General features: G+C 41.1%; 1 protein-coding gene across 1 annotated transcript in view; it reads left to right on the plus strand.

Annotated features, from left to right (window-relative positions):
- Positions 1-17,410, plus strand: part of iqsec2b (IQ motif and Sec7 domain ArfGEF 2b) — a 95,417-nt gene that overhangs the window by 29,121 nt on the left and 48,886 nt on the right.

Raw genomic sequence — 17,410 nt, forward strand, 5'->3', positions numbered from 1 at the left:
CATGTTTGTGTAAAACAGAGCAATGGAGCTATAATCTAGGGGTTCCTGGCAACCCAACCTATGCACATTTTTGTGCTTTATCTCATCGGGCACATTTGATTCAACTCATTAAGTAATTGACCAGTGCCTGTTGGGCTGGATATGGTGTGCAGAGTTAAGTGTTGCCAGGACTGTACAAAATTGATAGGGTGTATTGAGATGCCTAGTTCTTATGATTGTCTTTTCCACAAAAGATGACAAATGAGAGACCCTCAAGAGACCAAGAGGCATATTGGTATCTGTATTGATACTGTTAAACTATTAGACTCAACAAAAGCACTAGGTCCATTGTCACTGCATTGTGATTCGATTGCTCAGAAATTGCTCTGAAGCCTAATAGTGCTGCTGTCATTACTTTGAATGCGATAGTTCTGCTCCACTCCACATTTATCTCTAAACGTACTGGAATGCTTCTCCTGGCACCCGGCACACTACACCCACGTACACGGCCGCTGGGTTGCCAGGCAGCAGGAGCAGTTTGTGCTGGGATATGGCTGTGCCACGGTGCAGGACCATCTGAGATTGCTGCCAGCAGGGAGCCTAGTTTTTAGTGGGTCATAAGTTGGATAGGGTCGTGGTGGTTCAGTAGAGCAGAAACACCTAGCTTGCTAGTTCTGCAAAACAAAATGACGTGTTATATCCTCCTGTGTTTTTTACACGTAGCAGAGCTTGATTCATGCTGGCTGTTTTGAGCCTGATGTTACAACGTTTTGTTAAACCTGACGCTTAACATTTCCTGTAAGCTGTGCATTCTGAAGTTATTGAAATGTATAGCTTGCTTATGTTGTATAAGCTGCTTTGCCAGCCCTTTGAGTACAAATTAATTGCTTAGAATTGCAGTTTTTCAGAAATATTATATTCACTTTTGTGTATCAGCTAAGCGAACTGCTAGAATATCTCCCATTCAAGTAAAGGCCTCTATCTCAGAAAGTCTTTTAAAATCACCTTACATAACACAAAGTTTTCTCTCGCATAAGCTGTAGTGTCTGTCGGAAGGCCAAAGCAGACTGGAGAGGTCATCTGTGTGTGGGAGTAGTCAAGAAGATAACTTTATAATGGTATTTGCAACTAATGTGACCATGGAATCCCCTAGATACTCCAGTAAAACACTACACGTGATATATACATCTAATGGCTATGTTTGCCTGGGGTGCTTCTCATATCTTTAATTTTGCATATTTGTTTCCTGTCCTTGCATCATTTCCTTCCATCTTAGCCCCTCTCTCTGGGGATGCGAAGAGAAGATAAAAGAATAAGACACATGGACAGAGGAATCAACGTTGTGTATTTGCCGAATGAAATGTCCTTGACTCAAAAGTCAATTTTATCTTTTGTTATTGGGCTCAAAGGATATGCCAGTATTAAACACATATATCCTATTATCAACTGACGTTTCACTTCAACAAGGTTTACTGAATTCAACCACTTCACATTTTTTCACAGTACCCTCCCTTTAACTGTAATTATCCACTAAAAGCATGGGTGGAGGTGGAAGAATTGTACCACAAACCTACATCATGTGCTACAACAACAACAAAGGCTACGTTTACACAGCAGGTTAAAGTGGCCCAAATCCGATTTTTTCCCCAAATCTGATGTTTTTGTTTGGCTGTTCACACTGTGTTTTAAATGTGATCTGTATGTGACATCAGTCTGAACAGATCACACTCCCAAACCGACCTGCATGTGCAAAAGAATGCTTCGCGTGTCGTGCTCGTCCGGAGGTAAACAGTCATGACGGCCAGAGAACGGCAGTTGCTCCCGGAGCTTCAGTTTAATCTTCGTCAGCATAACAGGAGCGATTATAAAGTCTCAATGACTGACAGCAACACAGTGTGCTCGAGTTCGCCATAAAAAGGGGCCTGTTATTCGGCCACGGCCACTCCTTTGGTTTATGTCCTCTTTAAACTGGTCTCTAGCGTTGCAGCCTCAGGCTCCTCCGGCTGCACTCGGCCGTTTCTTTCGAAACCTCTTCAAACCCGGAGCGGCTGCGATGAGTCTCTTCTATTTTTTTGGTACAGAAACATCCACCTGAATGAGTCTCAGCAGTGCAAGATTATGACGAATGTCGAGTTGTACTGACGTAAAAGTCGCATGAATTCCGATCTGGCTGTTCAGAGTCGCATTGCCACAGATCGGATACGGATCGGATTTCAGTACCACATGTGAAAGCGTCTCAAATCGGAATTGAAAATGTCAGATTCAGTGCGTTTTTGGCTGTTCACACAGCCACACAGATGACACATCTGTGTCACATATGAGGAAAAAGATCGGATTTGGGCCACTTTTACCTGCTGTGTAAACGCAGCCAAAGAAATTCCACATAAGAAGGCTCGTTTCGATTCTTCTGAATGCATTTAAAGAACGGATACCTCGTTAAAGAGGGTGGATTTCTGGGTCACGAGCTGGACAGTTGTGAGATGTATTCCAGAGTTAGTAATGTCGTTTTGCTATTTAAATATTTTATTTTGTATAACTATCTAAACAAATGAATTACATAGTTTTGTAACAAGTTAAATTTATATCCAATGTAGAGCTGCAACTAATATCTGATGCTATAAATTTCATTATTAAAATAAAACCTAGAAAACATTTGAATAATCTACAGTTCTACCACTCTTATGAACCCAGAAATGAATTCATTATGAATTGTACATTTTTTTATTTCTCACTATTTGTTTTACAGCCCTAAATTGAGATGACATTATGAGATGCAATCCAAATAGGTTTCTTTGTTCTCCAGACTGCTAGCGAGCTAGCATCAGTTCCATTTATTACCAAGAATCAATGCGAGTCTGGTGGCTAGTGAGATGGTCAGATGTGAGGTAATTAAAAACTTTGTGCCTGCAAAAATTCAGATTTTGTCAGTAATCTGATGAATGTGTTTGCTTGCGTTTGCGTAATCAGATAATGGGGGGAAACTCTGAGTTTACGTGAGTCTGGCAATAATTGGATTTCTGCTTTGCAGTCAGCCAATAAGCTCACGGAAGAAGATGAGAAAAACTCGACCTTCATGATGCGTCTATTTTTATTGCGCCACTTCACTTGAGAATATGAATATTTAATCCTTCATTTCGTCAAGCATTTAGTTGGTTTCAGTGACTCTCCACAGGGTTTTCTGCAGGTCTGTTTTTGTACATGCCTAGACTTAGAAGTCTGAAAGAAATCCGAGTAAAAGTTTACAGAAATATGATTGCTGAGCTAAAATCCAGCTCCTTTTATCAGATTTTTACATCAGATTTCTAGACCTTACTCCAGTGTAAGAAAACTGAATATACTGTTTACATGATGATTTGAATAATCAGATAACTGCTGAAATTTGATTATGATCAGAGTATTAAATGGGCCTTTAGTGGCAGCCTTCAGTGTTAGCTCATCTGAAGGGGCAGCGTTGATCACTCATCAAGCCACCTTATCTAACATAGATTCCTTTTGTTCACTGTCCTTTTTTAGCTTTAAATAGGCTTACGTTTTTATTTTCTCTGTTCTTGTGGGCAAAACATGTAGGTCTGTGTCTGCACTGAAATTTTGTAAAGGCAAAAAGTCAAAATAGAAAGCACAATTTTGTGTATAAGAAGTTTCACTTTGCTCTATTATTTACCAGCAGTTCAGGCATAAACTGAAATGTCTCCCATTTTTTCTTAGCTGTGGCATCTGAAGGTCATTTGATAAATGGGCGTCATAATTTATACAATACTTTAAGACTAGTGGTAGAATCGGCCCTCTAAATTATGCCTTGATCTGAGCTGTGGCTTACTGGAAAATGATTACTGATTGGGAATGATTGCCTGGTGTTGTGTCTGTTGAATGTTGGCCTTCTGTTTGTGCTGTGGTCACAGTGTGAATGGACTTTATTAATACATGATATGAGAAATCACTTTAGTGCTGAACTGGAGATTCCTCTTCACTGCAGGCCTGCTTTAATGGCTCTTACTCTCAGTTGACTGGTTCTCTTCAGAGTGCAGTTTTCTGTCTGTCTCTTACAGCCTGGGTGTCTGTCTCCCTCTTTCACGATTCTGTCATTCACATGCTCTTATCTTTCTTCCACCGTCCATTCTTCTCTGCTTCTTCCTCTTTTTCGTCCCCCCAGTCTGTTCTCTCTTTTTTTTCTTTATAATAGATACAGATGCACCCACACACTGGCACTGCGCACCACACAATCTATCATTCTGTGAGTCAGTGAAAATCAGATTTCACCTTTATACATCCTCACTCTGTCTGACAGTCTCTCTCTCTCTCTCTCTCTCTCTCTCTCTCTCTCTCTCTCTCTCTCTCACTCTCTCTCTCTCTCTCACTCTCTCTCTCTCTCTCTCTTTCTGTGTCGTCCCTTCTATATGCCTATCTATCCTTTTATTCTTTCTGCCCTCGGCCTCACCGATACATCCTTTTCTGCAATTATGCTCTTGCTCTCTCTCTCGCTCTCTCTCTCTCTCTCTCTCTCTCTCTCTCTCTCTCTCTCTCTCTCTCTCTCTCTGTCCTTTTTACTCCCACTCTGCTCTCTGTGTAGAGTTTCTCACCCCTCCTCTGGTGGTCTTCTTCTCTGCCCTCTAAACCTCCTCCCAATGCCATCCTCAAGCACAATATCGACCATTTCTCTGTGTGGGTGTCCTCCACACTCCACATGTTGTAGTCTGTCTCTCTCTCTCTCTCTCTCTCTCCCCTCTCTTTCTCTCTCTGTCTTTCTCTTTCTCACACACACACAGTCACTACTGGACCATTTTTCGGACCCTGCAGCATGCCAAAAAAAGAGAGGGAGGCGGAAGGCTGGAGCGATAGAGAGAGGATGGAGGTGTGGAAGGATCGGGGGTTATAAATAGCGAGCTCTGCTGGAGAGAGAGATTGTCTTTAATTACAGTTGAATGTGACAAGAGGAACGAGAGGCTAAGCTCGGCTGTGAAGCACGACTGGAAAACATGTGGATTAGGGTTGTAGTGATACACAGATTTCTCCATGCAGTATGTGCTGTGGTTTTTGCCCCACAAATTGATGATTTTTTGTTTTTGGTCCAAACAAAATGGTCTGGTGAGAGCATACTTTTCTTAAAACACACAAAAAATGTCAATAAACAGAAAGTGTAAATGCTTTTGGATGTATTGCAGGGGTATTTTTTTACTTTTTTATTTTGTTATTGTGTCTTTTACGGATATCATGTAGCTTTTTTATGGAACAGTGGAAACTATTTCAATTTACAACAGTATGTCTGAAATCATAAATGTTATAGCATGAAATCTAATCTAATCTGACTATATCATCTTAACTAAAAGGAGAGAACCAGAAGGAGACACAGACATGAGAGCACTCTGAAACAGTTTGGCATCCCTCCGCTCCACCGTCCACAAACCTGAGTGACCACGTACGAGAAGCAGGACGACAGCACCAGCGTCTCAGTTTACTGTAATTCCCTGTGTCCATGGACCCCTGGATCTGCTGCCTTTATCTAAGGGGGAACATTACCTACCAAAAGCTAAATGGAACAAGTGAGTTTTCAGCCTAGATTTGAAGATTGCGACTGAGTCTGAGTCCCAAACATTTTCTGAAAGATCATTCCAGAGTTTGGATGCTTTATAAGAAAAGGCTCTTCCCCACGCTGAAGCCTTCTGAGTTCTGGGAACTATTAAAAAGCCAGCACTCTGTGGTCTGAGTGATTGTGGTAGCTTGTAATAGGAAATAAAGTCTTGCAGGTACTCAGGAGCGAGCCCATATAGGGCTTTTGTAAAGAATTTTGTAATCAATACGGAATTTAACAGGCAGCCAATGAAGTGATGGTAGCACTGGACTGATATGATCAAATTTTCTAGTTTTAGTGAGGACCCTGGCTGCAGCATTTTGATAGTTGAAGTTTGCTTAAATTCCTGCTAGTGCATCCTGACAGTAGTGCGTTACAACAGTCTAGCCTTGAAGTAATAAAGGCATGTACTAATGTTTCTGTGTCATGCACCGATAAAGCATTTCTTATCTTGGCAATGTTGTCCTAGTGATGCTGCCTAAGTGTTAAATCTGAATCAATTATGACGCCAAGATTTTTTGCTGCTGAACCAGGTGTAACTGGAAAGTCATCAAGATTTAAAATTAAATATGATAATTTATTTCTTGCCAATTTAGGACCCAGAAGGAGAACCTCTGCTTTGTTACTGTTTAGTAGGAGGAAATTATGTAACATCCAGCATTTCACGTCTTTTACACAGTCCTCTATTTTCTTTAATCTGTATTTGACATCAGGCTTGGTACAATTGTGTGTCGTGTGTGTAACAGTGAAAGTTAATGCCATGGTTATTTATAACTGTGCCTAACAGTAACATGTATAATGCAAATAATAATGGTCCTAAAATAGAGTGGAATTAGTGGAATAGATGCACACAACAAAAATACTGGATATCAGCATCGAGCCGTAATTCCCATACAGCCCAGTACATTCCTAATACTTACATGTATGGGCATATGCAGTTGTTTGAATATCCCTGGTCAAATTACATGCTTTGTTTATTTTCTGTCTGAAAATACGTTAGCACAAACTTAAGTATGCCATTTTCTGCTAATTTTATTGTATAGTTTCTATTGTATAGTTTTTATTGTATAATTTATTTGCTAAGTTTAACATTGAGATAAAAAATAAAACAAAATATAAAATGTGTCATAAATGTGCCACATTTGCACAGTTTATGTTCTGTTTTTACAAACTTAGCAAATATTCTATAATTGCACATTAAAATGTACAGAAGTATCCTCTTTGTAGATGTACCAACATAACTTAATCTGGCAAGGGGCACCCAGACTTTTGAATATGACTGTATATTAGTGTATATTAGAGACTTATACCGTAGTGGTGTCGGCACCAATACTGCCACTTAAACATTATGTTAGTATGATTGATGGGGATAGCAATTGGTCTAGATCAGGGGTGTCCAAAGTTATCCACAAAGGGCCAGTGTGGCTGCAGGTTTTCACTCAAAAAAGCTGGAACACACCTGATTCCACTTGTTTAACCAGTTAGGCTACGTTTACACAGCAGGTAAAAATGGCCCAAATCTGATTTTCTCACCAAATCCGATTTTTTTTGTTTGCCTGTTCACATTATCCTTTAAATGTGATCTGTATGCGACATCACTCTGAACAGATCATGCTCCTAAAGCGACCCGCATGGGCAAAAGAACAATACTTCACGTGGCTCATCCAGAGGTGAACAATCATGACGACTAGTGAAAACTAGTCGCTCCTGGTTTCGTCTTCACCAGCATTGCAGGAGTGATTATGGAGTTCCAGTGGTTGACAGTTGGGCTCATCGCCCCCAATGTGTTCGAGTTCGCCGTAAAACAGGCGTGTTACATGGCCACTTCTTTGGTTCGTGTCCTCAGATTCTTTAAACTCTTCTCTGGCACTGCAACCTCTGGCTCCTCCGGCTGTGCTCGGCCGTTTCGTTCAAAACCTCTTCAAACACGGAGCAGTTGCTATGTGTCTCCTCTAATTTTTTTGGTACAGAAATGTCAGCCTAAATGTTTATGAGTCTCAGCAGTGCAAAATCATGACGAATGTCAAGTTGGACTGACGTAAAAGTCGCATGAATTCTGATCTGGCTGTTCAGACTGAGTCGCATTGCCACAGATCGGATACATATTGGATTTCAGTACCACATGTGAAAGCGTCTTAAATCGGAATTGAAAATGTCAGATTCAGTGGGTTTTTGCTGTTCACACAGCCACACAAATGACACATCTGTATCACATTTGAGGAAAAAGATTGGATTTGGGCCACTTTTACCTGCCGTGTAACCCCAGCCTTAGTTTCAATCTTTAAACTGCTGATCAGGCGATCTCCTGATTTGCTGGAATGAAAACCTGCAGCCACACTGACCCTCTGTGGTTAAGATTGGACACCCCTGGTCTAGATTTCTGTTGAGGGAGTGAATATTAGAAAGACATATGGAAGGAACCACCAATGTCTGGGGTAATGATGCCTTTAGCCTTGGTTTAGCCTTTACCATAGCTGCCTGCAAGCCAGAGTAGTGTATTCACCCCCACTTCTGTTGGTCAGCTACATCAGACAGCGCCATGACCTCACAGGCTGGTGCTCCAATCAAGCCGAGATACCACTGAAAACAGCTGCTACTGACCGCGTGAATAACTGTAATATTTACTGAACTCCAGCTGAAACGGATTCTCTCCGATGTAGCATGAGTGTATAAATAAATTAAAAAAAACATATAATTCAACAAATCAAGCTTTGTATGTTTTATTTGTGACACAGTACAAATAAAATTTTAAAAAATATCCAAATAAAATATTTAAAAATTGGAACTGTGTAAATATCAGGGCTTAATATCTACCTTTGTAGTAGCTAACTTAATGACGAACTTAATAAGCTAGTTAGATGAGACAGAGTTAGTATCGGAAATTGTACTGAATATCTGCCGAAACCTCATGATCAGGTATTGCTTTGGTATCAGAGAAGAAGTGTTATTGGAGCATATACTGTATTACTTGGCACATTGCATTCAGATAAGAACCGTTCTCCTGGCAACTGCCAAACCCAGACTCATCCATCGGTTTGCCAGACAAAGAAGCGTGATTGGTCACTCCTGAGAACACGTCTCCACTGCTCTGGAGTCCAGTGACGGCGCTTTACACCACTGCAGTCACCGCTTTGCATTGCGCTTGGTGATGTAAGCCTTGGATGCAGCTGCTCGGCCATGGAAACCCATTCCATTAAGCTCTCTAAGCTGTTCTTGAACTAATCTGAAGGCCACATGAAGTTTGGAGGTCTGTAGTGATTGACTCTGCAGGCACCCTCTGCGCACTATGCGTCTCAGCATCTGCTGACCCTGTGCTGTCATTTTATGTGGAGTTCAAAACAAAACAAATGTGTGAATGCTTGTTTGTGTGTATGTGCATATGAGTGTATGTGACTGTACGTGACCGTACGTGTGACCTTTCAGTCGACCCTGTTACCCGAGCATTAAAGCAGAAACACAGCCTGCTGTGTGTAGGTAACAAACACGGCTGTGTAGATCTGGAGCTGCATGCTTTTGTTGGGGTTACGTAACCATGCGCACTGGGAGCTCTCGCCTGGAGACTGTCTCTCACACAAATACACAGTCTCTCTATCTCTCTCTCTCTCTCCCTTTCTGTCCCTGTCACAAGCATATTGAGATTTTGGAGAAGGAGAGAGATAATATGCTGCTTGATCAGATGTCTATAATAATTTGATGTGACACTTCACAGTAAGCGCAGCCGCTCTACACTGTTATTACACACATCATTGTGATGTGAGGAGATTTTTTATTCTCTTTGGTTAGACATATTCTCTCTGATTATAACTCAGCACTCAGGCTACCCTTGGCATAATCATATGTGGTGCGTCCGCTGACATAAAAGCCGCCTGCTTTTATGACGTTATAGAGCAGTTATGTAACATGCATACACACTCAGAAATCACATAAAGAACCAAGGGGAAGTTGCATGAGCAAATGTGTGAGGAAACCTCTGAGAGACCCCTTCTTAAAATAGTGCGTCACCTTTTGTTGAATCATACATTTGTAAGGACTGATTCATTGTCCAGATTCGCTCTTTCACTCATGGTTTGCACGCCTTGTTACAGTCTATTATGATCATTATTATTCTGTCTGGATTCTTCCTTTATTTTGACAGAATGGCCTGAATTATGTCTGTTGAACAACTCACTGTAAAATGGCTTTAATATGTGTTCATACATTTGCAGCAGCGTGAAGCTGAAACAGTCCTGTTCCTGACAGGATAATGTCTAATTGGAGGCCGTATTAATCGTAATAGTGCACTGCTGCAGGATAATGATGCCAATTAAGGGTATCTTTTATATCCCCCAACATGTCTTACTCAGATTGTGAACAGCTTTTTCACTGGGAGAATGAAGATTGCAACGGCTGTTTTTCTTTCAGGGGTCAGTTATTGGAGATAGCTTGGCTAAAAATTCTGTTGTCTAGTCTGCTAGTTTAAAATCTGTGCATTAAATATGAACTGAGAAAAATTTAGAATATGTTAATAATAAATTTATCAGGACTGCCAGACCTAACTCTCCTCCCACATTGTTAGATCAAGGAACCAAAAGGCTTACATGTAGTTTGGCAAGGCAAGATTTTTCAAGCTCCAATATTATTTACTGGTGTCAACATTTTGACCATTCTTTTATTTGTGAGGCAAACACAGCTGTCGTAATCGGTGTGTGGATGTTTCCCCTTCTTGTGAGTAAGCCTCTGACCCAGGCTTTGTTTGAAGAAAAAAGAAAGTTCTTCAATCCCTAACCACAAAAAACACTGATCTATAGGCATGAACGTACAGATAGACTGTGGCAGAATAAGTTAAAATTTCCATTTTAGTGGCAGAAAACATTCTGGAAAACACCTGGAAACATTCATAGAAAACATTCTGGAAAACACCATGCATTGAAAGCATGAACTAATATTAATGCACTTTTGTGACAGTTATATCTGTGTTTTAGGAATAGAGAAGGAAATACAATGGTGCCAGTACATTTATTTGTAAATTTGTCCAAATAGCTTAACCATTTCAAATGACTGCACAGAGCCATTTTGTGTTTATGTATGTTAATCAATCACACAACATTGATTTTACCACAATATACATAATTATGAAGGGTATACATTTACATATCATTTTAACCTTTTATTTTAATTTTACACTTTTATTTGCATTTTACACAAATTATAGAGATACATTTGTGTGTTTTACATGCTAGTTGTAATACACAAAGTACTGTATGTTTTTCATGGCTCTGTTTAATAAAGACAAGAAAGTACAGGTGAAAATACCATAAAGACCTAGGGGTGCATTGATATGGTTACTGGTATTGGGTATCGGGCCAATACCATGCTCCTTTACTCAAACTTATACTTATAAAAATCATGATACGAGCTAATACTGTGTGACATAAGCTTAGAGTACACTGGTGCTTTAATAAACAAACGCAATGAAGAAGGCTGTGCTCTGTAAAATGTAAACTGACTCTGTGGGTAACGGGGAGCGAGGAGGCAGACGCATATGAGGAGATAAGCGAGATTTATTATGGGCAAATCCAGGGTCATAGTCAAGACAGTCCAGGGTCATAGAGCCAACACGGATTGATCGAGGGGCAGACATGACAGACAAACCAGAATCCAATATACAAACAGTACAACCAGAAAAGTACAAACACCACAGCAGATAACAAAGACCAGCAACCAGACAGGGGAAAACCCATGTATTTAAGCCCCAAGGGTAACGAGGGACAGATGCAAACACAGGTGGAAAAAATCAGGGTTGGAGTCATGAAACAAGGGGGCAGGACTAGAAAACCAAAACAAATGCACATGGAAGACCAAAACAAAGGGGCACATGGAGTATTGGGAGGAGCCAACCGTGACAGTGTGATAGTCAGATAAAAAGTTGTTGATCACTTTAAACATTCTGCCTTGGCAGATTCTTGCCATGTACACACTGTGTGATTTTAACCCATTTTAAACATACACATTTCCTGCCACTTTCCCAGTACAGTTGAAGACACGTAGGGTAGCTAAACAAGCCAAAAAAGTCAAAGTGAATCCTGCTGTCACTGTGCTTCAGAGACTGTTATTTAAAGAGACAGATGAGGAGCAAAACTATTAATCAAACTTTACTTACAGCTGTACAGATGTGCTTTTCTAACAATGCCCACTCTTTTCCACTGCAACACTACTTGGTCCAAGTACTAATGTAACTAATGTAGAATAAACCAGATTTAATGATTTAACTGTTAAGGTACTTTGGTAATTGCACTCATTTAGAATAACAATTATTTTTTTCTAAGTATGTTACTCAGTATGGTACTTGATATCGGTGAGTACAAAAAAATACAAACCTGTACTCAGTCTGAAAAAATGGTATAGATGCAACTCTGTAAAGAGCCATTTGTGTAATTCCTGATAACAGCATCTTGTTCTTGACTGGTGTAATAAAAAAGGGTTTGCTTTTTTGTCTGAAAGTCATGGGTTTGATTGTTCCAGTAGGTTGCCATGAAAATTGCATGTTAGCCCTCACCTCCCTGTCTGGTGGCAGGCGGGAGTTAACCGTAACAAAATTGGGTAGCAAGAATTAATTAATTTTGCTGTAATTACATTTACATAACCAAACTGTTTCTCACTGTTCTATTTAATGCAGTTACCCACATTTGTACAGTATTTTATGGAAATTTTTAAACATACATTGCATGCTTTGTCTTTTTAGGCGAGTCAGAAATTCTTGTTTTTGCTCGATGCACAAAAGCTTGTCTGTGCTTCACTTTCATATCCATTAGAAATTGCTAAAGTTTCCTCGAGGGGATGTGAAGCTTTCACATTCACTTTCAGTCGCATGATTTTCATGAAATTTTAACCCCCAACATTTTTGGAGGTGTGGTGCTGCCTTATTAATATAAACGTTAAAAGACAGTAAGGTGTCTATTAAACTTTTCTTTTTTGTAGTCCATTTCAAATAACAGTGTATGAGAGTTATAGTGGACTTTCTCCAAAACTTTATCTGCTAAAAACATTTGATTTTCAACGTAATTCACTCAAGTCTACACACTAAAGCATTTATTGTTATATGACAGAGTTGGTTTCTGAGGCTGATTCTCAAAGTTGACCCTGATATCAGTGCCAGTGTGGAGTACATGTAGCTGTTCTCTCTTATGACGGATGTCATAATTCCTCCGAAGTGTGTAGAGAGCTAGGATATCCCAGCCACGTGACTGACCATGGAACCTTGTAAACGGCTTGAATATGTCAGATGGTCTTGTAGGCTATTTCATATTGTGTCATTTTCCTGTCTCCATCTTTTCTTATGTTGGCAAGAGAGGTAGCTACAGTTACATCAGTGGATTCAGAAAAAAAATCCTCTGCATTTATAAGGTCTATAGATTGCAGGCTCTCACATTCACCCTCATGTCTCTTTCTCATTCTCTAATGGTACCAGCCAGTCAAAGGTGTCAGTTTTAGTAGTAATTTTTGGAATGTTTGAACTTCTTTGTGACTCAATAATTACATGACAATTAACGGTGCAGTATCTGACAAGATGTCTCTAAAGACCAAAGAGCCCCAAAGCTCTTTCATCATTCTGCTGACAGTGAAATCAAATGCTATAATAACACTTGTCAAATAGTATATTAAATGAAAAAGTGCAGTTTTTGATGACAGTGCCCTAGTGAATGTGTGCTGGACAGGGTGGCTCTCAGCAGGAACACTTTGCTGACATGCTGCACAGCAAAATCCCTACTGAAAAAAAGCTTGAACTAACTCTTGACGTTCTTCATTTGTGTCCAGCTGTATTTACATAAATATTGTTGTTGTTCGTTCAACATCTGGGCTATATGTTATTATGACTCTTAGAAAAAACAAAGACAGACATGAGAGGATGCAAAACAAACACCCAATTGTGATACTCAAAAGTATCTAGACAGCCCATCTATTTAGTGAACCATTTGCTGACAAACCTTCAGTTGTGCAGCTTATATAATCTCCATAGAAAAGCATTGGCAGTAGAGTGGGATGCTGTTGAGCAGCCACACATGAGCCTAAGGTCACCATGCCTAATGCCAAGCTTTTGCTAGAGGGGTATAAAGCCCTACAACTTTGGGATGTTTTTTACATTTTGACAACTAATACTTTTAGGATTGATGACTTTATAATTTTTCATCAAGTTGCAGTGACAAAACAGCCAATGCCAAACTTTGGCTGGATGAGGATAAAAGCCCTCGGCATTGAGCTATAAAATCGTGGCGGTGGAGCACCATTTAAGACCTTTTTGGGTTGATTTGGAGAGACATTCATGATCCAAAACCAGAATATACCTGACCTCACTAATACTATTGTGGCTGAATGCAATCAAATCCTTGCAGCAGCCTTCTCCATAGAGGCGTTACTGCAGCAAAGGGGGGCAATCACCTTATTAGTACCCTTGAGTTCTTGAGAAATTTTGAATAATCTTGACCTTTGGACTTGTGGTGTATATAATTATATATATATTATAATTAAATCAGTAAAGACTGCGTTTTAGGAGGTGAAACTTTGTTCCAGGAATTAAATACAGTGGACATCTCCTCCCTAGCACCTAAGAACCACATTTTCAGTGTACTGATATGCATGGTATAGACAATTCTGAGATTTCAATACATGTAAGGACATCTTTCCACAGAGTTTTATGGAACTTGTCTTCACTTTCATATTAGCGTCTTGGTTCACTGCCAAAAGCAGAGCTTCAAAGATATCATTCACCAAACCAATAAAATAGCTCAGCAGCAGCAAACAAGGCACTCTGACCTGCGCTCCAATGAAACTCCTGAAGATCCAGCTCACCACTCCTTGGTGCCTTTGAGTTATCTTGATAGGAAATGTTTCAGTCATAGAGTGCCACAAAAACAGTGAGTCTTGGACCACAAATTTTCCATCACTTGGTTTGTTGTTCTTCAAAGGGCATTGGCAGTTGTAGCTGGCTCTTAAGCCTTGGGTACACTGCACAACTTTTAAAATCTGAACAGATTATAAAAAGACTGGGTATCTCACATTATCAGACTGGTTTTTGCAGATTTTTTTAGATGATTGAAATACTGGAGATCACACACTAAACGATTAGGGATCACACACTACTCAACTGTTCAGCTGCTACTGAACCGAATGGATCTTAGTGAACTAGCGCAAACTCACACAGACCTTCGCAATCTCCTGTTACTCGGAGACCAAAATAAACAAACGTGGAGCAGCTACAAATATGATTAAGTCAGGGTCATTGTGCTCATGCCTTAAACTCAGCTCATTAAAAAAGCTTCACTCCACATGTGAATGACTTTTGCCACATCTTTGTTTACTTGCTGTATTTTTTTTCTTTCAACGCTCTCTGTTTTTCATTGGCTGTAGGAGGAATCCATTCAGAGTGAGTCATTGACGAGTTTACACTACTACATTATGCTCGACTCGATTCTCTCTCCAACTGTTGACTCCGACTTACCCAAAAATCTGCAGACTAGAGCCAACTAGCACAGACTCCGCAAGTCTGAAAATCGGGGTAAAAGTCATGCAGTGGAACCCTGGCTTTATGCAACTAGCTAAATGTAAGCTCTTTTCTGAAGGTAGGGATTTTCTCTGAAGGGAAAATCTAGCTAGTTTCAGACAAACAGTACTTTTAGAGCCTGATGACTTTGTAATTGGTCATCAAGCCACAGTTACAATAAAAACTGGTAGTGGTAAAACTAGCACTTCTATGCTTGTTGTTGAGAAGTTTCTCAATAAGCTGGCTATTATGGATCTTGGCCGCTACAGGGCTCCGGTCAGAGAGCACAGAGTCATCAAATATAGTTAAACTCGTTTACTGTTTAAATGAACAGCATCAGTAACGTTTGGAAGTAGCAGTTTTCAAATAACCCAGTATAAGTACACACAAGAACTTGAGTACACTTTTAGTCAGCTGAATCCCCTAAAAGTCCAATTAGAGCTTAAATGAGCAGTTTAAGCGAGGAGCTGAAACTTACATCGTCTCTGACTGCTAACTGCTGCATGCAACTCTGGCAGCAAGAAGCACATGCATCAGAATAAAAGTCCCCCTCTAAACATAAGAGTCCATGAGGTTTGGAACAGCTCAAGCACTACAATTATAAGTAACTAAACCAAACACTAATTATTAATTTAACAGTACGTCCAACATGAAGAATTCACAACAGCCGCCCCCACATTTGAGGAGCAAATGTGCAATGAAAGGAATTCTTCAGAGATCCTTAGAGCCATCCGTAAGCCTGGGAAGCTGAATTAGGCGAGCAACTGGTCTGGTGTAGATCTTGCCTTTCACAAGGACATCCACTATTCTGACACATCCATCCTGGCTTGTTATGGTCTTAGTAACCCTTCCAATGGGCCACTGAGCTCGGGGAAGTTGTGGATCAACTATCATGACCACTGAGTCCACGGCCAGGTTTTCAGACTGTTTGTGCCACTTCTGGCGGGTCTGGAGAGTGGGTAGATACTGACGTGCAAACTGAATCCAAAACTGGTCTACAATGTTCTGACAATGGCGCCATCTACGCCGCCCCATATCAGCTGGTGCATACGCAACTTGTGGCAGTGAGGCATCACGCCGCCCCATAAGGAGCATATTAGGAGTAATGGGGTCGGGGTCAGCGACATCTGATGAGGCATAGCATAGTGGTTTTGAGTTCAGGATGCCTTCCACCTCCACCAGCACAGTATAGAGAACATCCTCCGATGTGGATTGACTACCAACAGCTACTCTGAGGGCAGACTTTATAGAACGAACCTCTCTCTCCCACGTGCCCCCGAAATGGGGAGCACTCGGTGGATTGAATTTGAAGAGGATCTGGTAGTCGGCCAACTGGGCTTGGAGTTGGGGGTGAAGTGCAGCAAAGGCTTCACGGAGTTCACGGTCTGCCCCACGAAAATTAGTGCCACAATCTGAAAGTATTTCCTTTGGTCGCCCTCTCCTGGCTATGAAGCGCCGCAAGGACAGTAAGAAAGCATCTGCGTCCATGGAATTGAGCAGTTCAATATGAACTGCTCGGGTAGTAAGACATTTGAAGATAGCTCCCCAGCGCTTCTCAGTCCTTCTGCCAATCCTGACTGAGTATGGCCCAAAGCAATCAACGCCTGTAGAGAAGAAAGGTGGACAAAGTAGACGAAGACGCTCTGGTGGCAGGTCAGACATTTGTGACACCTTCGGTTGAGCTCTCCATCTCTGACAAGTAGGGCAGTGGAGCTGATGATGTCTAATGGCTTGACGGCCCCTCAAGATCCAGTACTGCCTCCTGACCTCTGCATATACCCATTCAGTCCCCGGGTGTAACAGACGTTCATCAAAATCTTTGATGAGGAGCTGGGTCGCTGGATGTCGTGGATGTAGAACTATTGGATGGACTTCATCCATATTGAGAGTCTGTAGTCTCCGCAGCCGTCCCCCAACTCTAATAATGTTCATTGCACTGTCCCATTCAGGAGCTAGATTGCTCAATCTGCTGTGGTTTGGCACAGGTTTTCTCTCTCTAAGAGCGGCCACCTCATCTGGAAAGCTCTGAGTCTGACACTCCCTCAATATCAGCAACTCTGCATCTTGATAACTCACTGGCTGGTCAGTGGTCGAAAGTGACTCTGCAGTTGCCCCATGACATGCCTTCTGGGTGGCTTCCACTAGCTCCTTCCATGTTCTGAATCCAGTTGCATCTGGAGAAACGTTGTTCCTCCCCAGTACTGTAAGGCAGCAGAGGGTGACACCTTTCACTTCTGTTAAACTCTCCGGGGTCGCAGCTTCAGGTTTCTTTGGCCAGTGCTCCATGCTTTGTTTGAGGAAGGATGGTCCTTGACTCCATCGGCTAGGCTGGACCCGTGTTAGGAGTG

Source organism: Pygocentrus nattereri, chromosome 29 (genome assembly GCF_015220715.1).
Source record: "Pygocentrus nattereri isolate fPygNat1 chromosome 29, fPygNat1.pri, whole genome shotgun sequence".
NCBI lineage: Eukaryota > Metazoa > Chordata > Actinopteri > Characiformes > Serrasalmidae > Pygocentrus > Pygocentrus nattereri.